The sequence below is a fragment of the Falco biarmicus genome, chromosome 13 (genome assembly GCF_023638135.1).
Source record: "Falco biarmicus isolate bFalBia1 chromosome 13, bFalBia1.pri, whole genome shotgun sequence".
In the NCBI taxonomy this organism is placed as follows: domain Eukaryota; kingdom Metazoa; phylum Chordata; class Aves; order Falconiformes; family Falconidae; genus Falco; species Falco biarmicus.
Window position 1 is genome coordinate 29,002,979 of NC_079300.1, and position 12,464 is coordinate 29,015,442.

At 42.4% G+C, this 12,464-nt stretch overlaps 1 protein-coding gene across 6 annotated transcripts in view; it reads right to left on the reverse strand.

The window, feature by feature from the left end:
• Nucleotides 1-12,464, reverse strand: part of PAK2 (p21 (RAC1) activated kinase 2) — a 47,796-nt gene that overhangs the window by 25,626 nt on the left and 9,706 nt on the right. Inside the window, exon 1 of one of the 6 annotated variants that reach the window (XM_056358111.1) lies at nucleotides 5,748-5,893. The exons of 3 other annotated variants lie outside the window; for them this stretch is intronic. The gene's annotated coding sequence lies outside the window, so the exon portion shown is untranslated. Of the gene's footprint in view, nucleotides 1-732; nucleotides 885-3,346; nucleotides 3,607-5,747; nucleotides 5,894-12,464 lie in introns of those variants that run through there. 2 more of the 6 variants (XM_056358110.1, XM_056358107.1) reach the window with 2 other exon arrangements.

A 12,464-nucleotide genomic window follows, 5' to 3' on the forward strand; every position in this document is an offset into this window, starting at 1 on the left:
TCCTGGAGATTCTTTTCCGAGCACGAAGAAACAGGCAGCCTCTCTGCTACAGAGTAAACAGCACAAAGAACGATTTATAGAAATTACCTCTCAATGACAGCTGAGGAACAAATATGCCCCTCATTCCTCCATACGCTCAAATGATGAGCTACCCCAACACATCTCTGTGCTGACCTCCTCCTCTCACAGCAGTTTGGGAAATGAATGGCCTACTGATGTCTACCAGCTGCCCGTCATAGTCCCAGAGCGTGACTCTGTCCTAGCCACACCACTGCAGCAGTCATTATTAGTGTCATTTAAAAAATTCAGGATAAGACAGTGCAGAGCACTCTCAATTATAACACCTGATTTTCCAAAGTATAAAGATTGTGCTATACAGTGCCTCAGCACAATACGTATAACTCACAATATGGTCTTAGCAGAACTAAAAACATGTGGACTGCCATTCCCTATCATTTCACTGGGTGGGTGAATACTGCAAAATCTGAAAAAAAAGAAAACCAATCAGGCTAGCAGCCTGAATTCAAGCAGCACAAGAGCACGCTGTTTTATGTCGTAAAGCTCAAGACAGATTAAAATTAATTATCATGTAATTTCTGTTCAAATACCTTCAGAGCCACAAGCAGCACAAAGCAAAGTTCTGGCAGTGCAAGTAAAAGCTGGACATGTGCTAGCTGTCCCACCTACCTAAACCCTGACAGGGAACAGCAGTCAAAGCTGTGCAACACCCACCTAGACAAACCTGCCTCTGAGCCCTCTGCCTGATGAGGGAGCGATAAACAGCCCTGCAACACTTGAACATGTCTGCAGGGATGGTTGTGAATCAGACTGATTCCCATCCTCCAACGGTCTTCCAAATTCACTTGCTGATGGCTCTTTCAAATGTTGCAACTTAACTATAGGATCTTCTGCATTTTCCAGTATCTACGCTGCAATATGAGGAAAAAAATTTAAGAACCCTGCAAACGTAACAGCAGGTCTACCCACAGGGATTTTAATTCCAAACACTCCCCTAACAACACATACTGTTTGCACAAAGTGCATGCCACCAATTGGAGATGGACAAACTTCTGGTCTGTACCACCAAATCAGATATATGGTGTTCAGTCTTGTTGAAGTTGGGCTTGGCATGATGCAGTACAGGGGACCATAATCCATTTCCCTTGTGCTAATTAAATCTCCGAAAAGAGTAGGATATAGGGTGCTTAGCTACCCAAATGGGAACAGACATAAAAGAAAGTGCTCCTCCTTTTGAACAAAGAAATACAATTAGATGGTTAAATAAACCATAGTAGATAAATAAGCATATCACAGAACTTTTAACACCAAAATTATATACTCTGTGAAGAAAGCAACATCATGAGCAGTGTTTTGTATTTTTCTGATATAAACCCTATTATTTCTTCCATCTGTGCAGGTTTTTTTAAGCTGCTTGAGTAGCAAGGGTAGGATGTAAGGATAAAAACTAACCCGCATCTGAAACTGGACAAGCACAGACTTGGCCCTCCAAGCCCATACTAATTCCCCACACGCTTCCTTGGAGAGCGCAGTCATCAAATTAACAATGCTGTAATCAGGCTTCAAATTTAAAATAAAATTTAAAAAAAAAAAAAACAAAAAACATTTACTGCTCTTTTGTTTATATATTTTTTAAATAAAGTTCTCAGCATAGAAAAAATTCTTAATTTTCAGTGACACAAGCAGTGCAAGTCAGCTCATCACATACTCATTATTACAGCTTCTTATCTGAAACAAATTACTCCTAAGCAACCTGCGTGCTCAAGAGAAGAAATTTTTAAGCAACAGGCTGGACACAAGTATATGGAAATCCAAAACTCATCCATTCCAGGAGAAAACCAGGCACTTCAGCAAACCAGCACAACAGCATCTGTGCAGAACCCTCAGAGCTGCAGCTCTGACCAGCTGTTCAGTGTTCCAAGGTGTTCAGGAAGACCCCTGACCTCGCTCGCAGCCGAGCCCAGCAGCAATACCGGGGGCTGCAGGAAGGCAGCCGAGCTGGGGGGCTGCTAGAACAGACTGGAGTGGCAGAAAGAGCTCCAGCATCGGCTTCCCACCAGAGGGACAGGCGCCGTCATTCGCAGTTAAACAAGATCCTTCAAGTTCATTAAATCTGTGGTTTAGCAAAATCTCAGGTTTTAGGAAAAACTTAAGAGACATGATTTATTTAATAACACAAAGTAGTATAATTTCTGAGCAGCTGTTTCAAAGGCCTTTGTTAAAATAAATTGCTAGATCCAAAACCATTCTGCAGAAAGGACCATTTCAATGCACAGCACCTTTGAATTAATTGTTTAAATAAATTACAACAGCTCCACTCACAACGGACCGCTTCAGGAAACGGAAGTCTAACCCTTCAGCCATCATTGGAAGTTAAAAATCAATCGTTTTGTTCAGGTTCAAATCCAAACAGCTAATCTCTTTCTGACTGCACTCTTAGCTGAGTGCAGAAGAAGAGGGCAGTTCCCTCCCCCTTATCCTTACCCTGTCTTCATTCTGCAGGGAAAGTTTGCACAGGATCAGGAAGCACTTTTGAAATTGCTGGCAGAGGTTTGGCATTATGGGCAACGACTGGAGGAAGGATTAAAAAAAGAAGGGGGGGGAAAGAGGAGTGCAAATATACCCTGAAGCTCCTTTTTCTGCTCTCTCACTCTCCCGAAGAGAAAAAGGAGCCTGTTCATCTCTCAGCAGCTAGGCGTAATCGCTTTTGCACCATCACCCACGTGGCTGCCTTGCTGAATCATGGCTTGGAAAGGGAATTGCAAGGACCAGGGGGAATTTTCATTTTTTTCCAGTGCCTGCCAGGAGTCTGTATATTGGCTAAGGGGATGTCAGGTTCATATTTTTCTGACAGAATCAGACAACCCAATTAATGGTGGGGGTTTTTCTGGAGCTTGGCTGAAAGACATTTACTAAAATGGTTAACCTAAGTTTGAGCAGCCTCATAAAAGTATGCTGAATCTGAAAGAAAGATGACTGAAGCAGCAAAGGTAACATATTGAAGAGGACATAATCGGGGGAAAGGGATTCAGTTTCATCTTTGCCAGCGAAGATAATACCAGTAATAATAATGTATTCAAGCACATTGGCATCTCCCCCACAATCACAAGTCTCACGACATTTAATTACAAGAACTAGAAAGCAATGGAATGAACCACAGAGACAAGCTGTGAAACTGCCAACAATACTTAACTACAGACTTCAGATAGATTCATTCCCAGCACAGGACAGTACTGCAACCCATTACACGCCAAAAAAAAAGACACAAAAAAGAACTAAAAGCTTTCCTCCCAACAGTTCTGCTGCTTACTCCACAAAACATACTCACAGGTACCAGCGTGGGTGACCACAAGGCTCCGATTCTCAGTCCTCATCTGCAGTATACGATACTACTCCCAAGAGCTGTTCCCTCCTTTTACCAAAGGTTTCTTGCCCTGCACCAGGGCAGCAAAAACGGAAGTACTCTCTTCGTCCTCGGCAGCTTTAGACATCATCATAACACAGACTGCCGCAGTTGAAGAACAAATGCATTCTCTCCTCTGCTGCAGAGGCAGCAAGCGGCCAGCCAGGGTCTGTGCCATCCTAAATCACTCGCTACCAAAAGTAGGAGACCTGACCAAGTTCCTCAGAAGTGCAACTCTTCTCTTTCCACTTTTTCCGCATGAGGCTGTGGCAAGACAAGCACTGGGAAACTCCTTTTTTAGCTTAACCCACCCTCTTCCTCCCAGCCCCTTCCAGAGACCTGCAGTGACCAATTTGCACGTGCATTCAGAGTTTCATTTTTACAACAATCTTCTAGGAGTCAGTTCTGCTGCTCACTAGCTTTCTTCCTTTTGGGGAAGAAAAGGGCCCAATAACCTACAGCATACCCAGGCCACAGAAGAGAGACAGCAGTTCCTGTTGCTGCCATCAGTGTGAAAACACCCTGCAATATAACCCTGACAGCGAGTACAAGCTAGAAAGTAAAGTGAGAATTGGGCAGCATTTTCAGAAAGCTGAGGAACACAGGCTGCTGCAGTGCATTACTCTGAATGTTCTGGCTGTGAGTTGTTTTTTTTGTTGGTGTCCATCCCCCCTGTCCCTCCCCAATATTCCCCCTTGTGTGAGCATAAAGCTGGGCTGCTTCCTGACGAACTTCCCAAGTACAGCTCGTGTGCCATTCCTAGCTCCCTCGACCGCCCTCGTGATCGGCACCAAGGCTGCCAGGCACTCCGGTCCCAGCTGAAGCGGTGTGCTGGTGTGCTGGCTCGGCAGCAGGCTCGCCATGGAGGCCCCTCTCAACCGCAGGGCTGCTATTTAGTTCCTCTGACTTCTAAAAAAGGACGAACATTTTTCTTCTCAAACTGGTTTGCAGAATGACTAAAGGGAAATAAAATTAAACTGAAGACAATTTTCCTATCTGCTACAGTGCACAGTCACATTTTCCCTGGAGCACTCGAACAGATTCAGTTTTAAATACGCATTATGCATGCATACACATCAATCTCACAGCGTAGTACTGTAAGGCCCAGAGCAGGGGTAGGAAAGTGGTACCATGCATCAAATTAAACAGCTGGTGAGAAAGCCCTCATATCACAACGAGTTGAATTTGTCTTCTTAAGATGTTGATACTAATGTATTTCAGGAGCCTAGGCTGCGTCTGTATTGCACTGCCTGGGATCCAAAGCAAAAGTAAACTGGACTACAGCTTAGGAAAAAAAAACCAAAACAAAACACATGAAGCTCTGAGCTGTGTGATAACACATACATAAATTCCTACTCTTGGCATACAACATCCTGGCTTTGCACTGCATTTAAGCAACAGACCTCCGAGGAGCCAGAACTACATCAGTGAAATAAATCAAATCCTCTGCATGAGCATACCCTGACAGGGGGCTCACAAAGCTGCAAATTGAACTCAGTTCTGTTTACTGAAGGTAAAAATTACTCGGGTCATTCACTATCAAAGGGGCAACACAAACATCAAATTTAAGTCTGTTTTGCAGGGTTGACTAAAAAGCAGAAGTAACTAATTTCAGGCTAACAATGCATTAAGAAACATAACCACTTTGCTTTTGAAATCATAGTCCTTGATGTGCCATTACATTTGCAGAAGCTTATTGAGACACCACCTGAACTGCTGCAAGGAGAATGGCACAACGGGCCAGACACGGGCAGCAGGCACAGTGCTTGAAAGCAATGCAGCAAAAGCACCTGGTGTCCGACCGAAGGAACAGAGGAAGAAAAATTAACATATCAAAAGTGAAAAAAACCCTGATGGTAAAGTGCACTTCCCTGTCCCTGCTGCAGCAGAGGGCACCCGGGTTGAGAAAAGTTACCCTTACAGCAATCTGTATGGCGGCAGCTGTCATTTGCTGTCTTCCTATGGAGCCCTGTAGGGTGTTGCTGGCAACATCTGTCACACACAAAGAGCAGCATCCGGGACAGCCAGGTCCACAGCAGAGGAAAATAGCAAAATAGGTGTCTCACAAACAAATCTCCGAGGCAGAAGATGTCAAGTGAAAGGAAGCACAAAGTAATTAAAAACAATACAATAAAAGAGCTAGTGTGTGATGCTCCAAGAAAAGACCCATGTGACAAGACATTTAAAACAGTCATGTGCCACACTGGGTTTGAATTATAAAAACTCTTGTTGAAAACGTCTGCTGACTCATTCCCAGTCCGTTGACCCCCAGTGGTTTTGGTAGCCAGCTGATCTGCAGCCCCTCCACACCACCACCTTTTAATACCTGGAAAAACACTCTACTGGAGGAGATGAGACTTGATGCTTCATTATTCTGGAAAAGAGGGCAAACAGATCTATATATCATGCAGTTTTTAAGTGGAGATCCAAGGCTGCTCGTTTCATCAGATATTCCATTTTCTTGGATCAAAAAGATTTGGAGTCTAAAAGCAGAATTAAACAACTGCCTGAGTATTTTTCTTTTCCCCCTTTCTCCCCGCCCCCCCCACCTTTTTTTTTATATTTTTAAACAGGCTCCTGTTGAGCAATAGATTTCCTGTGATTAGCTCACTTAGTACTGATTATAGCTCACTTCCTCCCAGGGATTAGCTGAAAGCAGCTTTCTGACAACTTTTTATTCAGATGGTGCTACCTAGCCACAGCTTACTTCCTGCCCCATCCTAACAGCATGTTAGTTCAGCAGCTCATCAACTTGAAATTATTTCACCACTGCTGAAAAATTCACAGAACCAGCAAGTCTCAGGCTGTCTTCTCCACAAAAAGCAAAACTTTCCAACTTGAAGCATTTGGATCCATGAGATTTTTTTTAATCCAATCCAAAAAGGAGTTTTCTGGAACAGTATGAGATTACCTTCAGAGACAAAATACTTACGTCTTCATTTCAACTCAGAAAAGTTGCACAAAAAAACCCAGCAGTAGCAGGTGAAGAATTACTTTCTCACAGACTGGGCAAACGCAGTCAGAGTTCTTCTGCCTGCCAGAAAAGGACTTGTGCAAAAGCAAGAAGAAGAGTAACCTTAATAATGGCCAGCAAGAGCCAGCAGTATAATCTGTTCCACCTACAGTTATTAAAAACACACATAGATGCTCTAATGCAACATGCAGCTGTCAAAGCCTTTCCACCTCTTAAAAGGCAGGCATCAATCTCCACGGGACTTGCTGAAACATCCCTTTCCAGCTTTAGGGGATCCCAGATAAAAGTGTTTGGTCAATGCCAAACCACATACCTGCAAAAGCCACCAGTTATTTTTATTTAACTTTCCCTTACAGGGAGGGGAGAGGAAACTAGACTAACCCAAAATACTCCAACAAGCACAGATCTCCCTAATTTACAAGCACAAACAAGCAAAATACCCCCTTCAAATGATGCAGTTGAGAAAACACCAATAAAAAATATGTGATCACATAAATTTCTCACAAAGATATACAAAAGGTCACATATTAACCAAACGGACTGCTCGGCACAAGCCTGACCAACTACTGGAGCCAGTAAATTGCCAGCATCTTTTTTTTTTTTTTTTTTTTTTCAAAATTAACAGCCACCAAGCACCAATTTGCCTCCTTCAAAGCAGCAGGGCTACAACCGTGAAGTTTCTAAACAGGTCCTCTCTTGCTGTCTTCCTTTTACCACTGCATGTGACAGAAGCGATGCATAATGCTCCCACTCTAACAGTAGTATAGGAGAACCTCAGTCTTCTGCAAAATCAGACTGGATGACACATATAACATACCCAGTTAAATTCTTTCCAATTTGCCTTTTTCCGAGCCCTCAATTGCCTTTTGATTTTTGCCGAGTCATGCAAATAGAAGGGAGAACATAGCACAGAGAAAAAGAACAGCCATTTAACTGCCAAGTGAAGAAGAGAGTTAGGGGGTGGGGGGGTGGGAGCATGGTTGAACAGAAGAAATAAAAACAGAAAGGAAACTACCTTTTGTTCACTAGAAGGAATAATCTCTTGAAAACTGTGATGAGGTGTGCTTACCATCAGCCAATTTATGGCAGACAAATATTCATGGGGTATTTGAAAGGGTTGCTAGGGCTGCCTAAAGAAAAATATTCTTCAAAACCATTGCCAAAATACGTTACAACCTAAAGCGATTCAACTATTTACTCCTTAAGGCACTCGGCAGATGTGCAAAGTCTTGCACTGAAAATGAGCAACCAGTCCGCAAAAATGTCATTTTTTAAATAAAAACAGATCCCAGTCTAAGAAGCGACCAGTGGTAGGCATCATTTTGTCATCCCCTGGACAGCTAACACAAATGAGCACGTTCCAGCTAGTGCTTCTTCACCACGCAATACTTGCAGGTAATCCAGCCTCACCCCTCAATGCAGGGTACATCTTCCATATAGTCATTGACAAGACAAGTGAAACAGGTTACAATTCTAAGATTCTGGCAGCCTTCCAAAGTGGCAGATCAGATTCACAAAGTCTGTATATATAGCAAAAAATCCCCACACAAACCAAATCAGCAATACCAGAAAACCTGGTAAGGACTTCTCCCAAATTTTCAACTTTTTTATTATTTGAATTGGGGAAAGGGTGATAATTTCTCAATTATCAGCTACTTTTCTTACTGAAAAAAGTATCAACAGGGAAAACTCAGAAGAGGCACAGACCAGAACAAGGTGCGCAAGAGTCCTGATAAAAAAAAACATTAGTTCATTGAAAATACAAGCAAATTGATACTTGACTTCACTATATACTGCTGCCACCTGCAAGTCTTGTGATACATCCCCACTTCCTCCCTTTAAAGCATTCACAGCAATCAACTCCCACCTGAATATTCATTTCTGCTTCACTAAATGTATTTGGCACTATTGAACTGTGTTGGCATATTGTACCACCAATGAACTAGAAACCTCTTCTCTGCTTTATCGCCTCTGAAACAGCTCAAACACCACTGACGACAGTAGCAGAGAGGCCTCAGAAGTAACCTCCCAACTGCCTTTATTTCCCATTTCCCCTAAGGTTGGCAGGAAAACTTACTCGACAAGGTTATGACGTCATTATTGCCAGCTGACGACAGCAGCACACAGAAACGAGCCAGCCAGCCGAGCCAACAGCCGCAATGCCCATTCCCACCTTGTTCCAAGAGGCAGCCCTGGCAGGGCCGCAGAGCGCAGTGGAGGAGGAATTAAATGAAGCGGGACCTATTTCCACCCTCCGGGACCTATTTCCACCCTCCGCTGCAGGGATGGGTAGTTACCAGCTGAACCCAGGCCACACTTCGTTTTATGCAGCCCACAGCCACAGCTTTCCTTCAACGAACCATTGTGCAAGGCTGCATAATGATAACGTACTCAAAGGTGTTTGAAAAAGCCTATTCAACCCTCAACAAGGAAATTACTTACCCCTGCACTACCTACTTAAAAATCTGACTCAACTAAAGACAGACGAGACAGCCCGCAGCCCGCACATCACATGCAAATCCATGATTCAAGGTGTTTGTGCTTACTCATATTTCACTAACTTAGAAGACACTTTTCAGCCTTTATTTTCACGAGCTGAGGTTTTCTAAAGATCAAAGGAGAATGGGAAAAAAAGGGCAAGTAGGGAAAGTGTACAAGAAGAAAAAAATTAAGTCTGCATTTCATCATTGAGATTCTCTCTTAATTAAACTTGGCATTTACAGGCAGGGCGGGATCACGCATTCCAGAGCAAAAGTTATTTGAATAAAGGCTACTCTGCATGAGGTACCTATACAGCTTGGTGCACTTTTATATTTCTAACAGCGTTCACAGCCATTTAACCTAGCTAACCACCACTCAGTAAGGCAATATAGTTCTAAAACCACCAGGCTACTGATGCTGTGCGGAGCAATCACCAGTAAATCTAACAGAAAGCAAAGGCTTTTTTAACCTCCGGAAATACTACTGGGCAATGGTAAAACAAGGCCATGGCTTACTCATCCAGATTAGAGGTCCAGGGCTAACTGGAAAGAGAAGAGGAAACATGCAGTGTGTACCAAGGTGGCAAAAAAAAAAAAAAAAAGCCAAGCATCCAAGATTAAGGGATCCATCACTCCCTCATCACACTGGTAGAGCTGTCAAGTTTCAGCTATGGAAAAAAGGAGTAATAACAGAAAAGATGAAGGGGAAACAAGAGAGAAATAGTTTCCCCAAGAAAAGCTATCTTTTTCATAAGCAGGCAGAATAGAGCTCTTTCCTTCTCTCTAGTGGCTGGCAAGGCTTGCTTCAGCTGCAGCTACTGCTAGCTGGTAACGGTAACTGCATCTCCGCTCATCAGCCCTGGGGGCCAAACACTTGACTCTTCACACAGCGCTGTCAAACAGTGCTGGCCTGGCATAAAACCTCACAAATGTGAAATTCTGCCTCTTCCAAGTTGGTTTTCCCAGCCATGGTGCACACCAGCGGATACCAGTACAGCGAGCTGCTAAATGATTGCAACCACTTGGAACAGTTTGCCAAAACCCCTATGTGAGCAGCCCCAAGCCCGAGATGCTTACTTCTTCATGCTCACACCGAACATAAATTCAGCCAGAAAGAGCAACGTCTACAGGAAATCAAATGCAGTACCTGTAAATACAAGCAGCACTTGAGCATGGCAACAGGCCTTTCAAAAAAACCCCACGGAGATGGCTTGAGTGGACATAACTCATTTCCTAAGCATATTCTAGCAGCATCATACAGAAGACTAGAGATCATTTCACCTGGGAAAATTATATTTCATTTGTGCCATGACAGACAAGTACAATGATTTCTACACACTCAAACGCCTACATGAGCGGAATTCCCTGAAGCATCCCATTTCTGCACCAGGCAAGTTCACTTGCCACTAGCTGAAAAAGCTGTTTGTGGCTACTATGCACAAACTGTACAAGCCTTAAGCCCTTTCAGAAACACACACAGCTTCTAAGCCTCACTGTTGCCAGAATAACCTAAAAGTATAAATAGGTGCAGCCGTCTCCAAAGCTGTAGATAGCACTGCTGCCACCAGCAAGTTCAGCAAGGTCTGGCTCCCTCGACCCCAACCAGGGTCCTGCCCACATCAGCAAAACTGGTAACGCCCCCACCATGGCCAGACTACTTTTGGTAACAGGAAAGTACAAAGCAGTGTTCAGTGCTGCAGTTATTTGGAGGAAAACTGGGAAGAGGGGACAACAGCAAACTAGTTTCCTTGCAAGGCGTTAGCAGGAGCCAGCCGTAGATCTCGTGGGGGAAGCAGGGCATCCTATGAGTCTGGAAATGAGGCTGTCAGTTTATTAAAACAAGAAAAATCCAAGCGAAAGCAACACAGGAAGGGTCAACCCAGTGTTTCTCTACCAACAGCAGCTCAGGACGGTAAGATGGCATTGGATCTTAGTAAAATACACCCCAGAGCTCTGCAACAAAACCTCACAACTTCTGCCCACAGCTAGTTTGTACAAATGTTTCAATATTGTCACATTCAGAGAGAACTTCAATACGCTGCTGATTTTAAAATTTTATACAAAGAGAGACAAGTGATTAGCCTATATTTTCTTGGCATATTTAACTCTATGAGGAGAGGTAGAGATATCTAGATAGGGCATGCAACCAAATTCTGCAGTCATCGCACCCACAGACAATCCCTTCCCCATTATTTCAAACAGCAATAAACAGTATGAAAAGCACAAGCTCCAGCTGTCACAACTCAAATCAACATGAATTCAAGGTATCAACACATGTAAAATTTTGGACACAAAGACCTGTGTTCATCAACAGAAAAACAGCAAACTAATACCTAGAACAACTCAGGGAAAAAGCAATGAGGGAAACTGGCTCTGCAAATCATTCAGCCGTATTCACACCCCAGAACTCTTTTTTTGTGATACTACCCTGGTTTGCCTGGTATGCTGTTACAGATTTTCTACTTTAAAATTACTTGCACACATACAAGCAACACATTAATGTACAGTTTAATGCAGAAATTCCCTGAAATTTGGGCAGATGCTTTGCATATCTTTCAGGAAGCCTGGCACTTATTTGGAAGCTGGAAAGAAAAATTTGCATTCAAAAAACTTGCTGCCAGAATGAGGTTTTTAAATTAATGCTCTCATTTTTCTTTTTTAAGTCATTCCTAGTAAAACTACTCTCACTCTTTGCACTCAAATAGGTTTCTATCTAAAATGCTTGAAGAAACTATTCCAAACCAACTAGAACTGGTGCACAGGCTACAAATGAAAATATATTAAAAAAGAAAATCAGCCAAAAAAAGCTTAACATTGTATCATAAGTCAAAAACAACACATCTTTATTCCTCATATCCTCATGTGGAAACTTAGTTTTTGCCAAGCCTACACAGCAACTATAGAAGCCAGTAAGCAGGAGGAGGGGAAAAAAAAAAAAAAAGATAAAAAGCCCCGACTACTTCCATTTATTAGTACTACTACATACACTTCTTGCAGTTCACAAATCAAACGTATGGTAAAAATATCCTGAAAATACATGCATGTAAATAAATTTACAATGGTTTAAACACCAACTGTGAATGGTTAAACAAATTTATCAAATTTTCAAAGTGATGTAATACATCCTACCATTTTATGCTAGCACACTTCACAGAATTTACTATTTTACCCCAGCTTTACTGATGGAAAACTAGACACAAATTATCTCTAGCCGTCTACAACTGTTTATACATTATGCTGCAGCACCAGGACCACAAAAATTGATTTTATAGATCAAGAATGAAATACTTTTTAAAAACTAAAAATACAAAATTAAGAACAGTTACCAACTGAATAGACAAAGAGATTGTAAAAATTATAACACAGGATAACCAGCACCCTCTGAAGCAGAACAGCTTCCAAAGGAAGCTGTCAAGTTAAAATATTTAAACAGCTGACAAAACATAATACTGAACTTAGAAAGTTGCAAAAGACTTTAAAAACCTCATATAATTGTACAAATTATAACAGGAGTTTAACACAAGCACATACGAAAGCCAATTCGTGTGAAGGTCTCTATGACTGGTGACAGGTTGTCTTTTGGCATCTA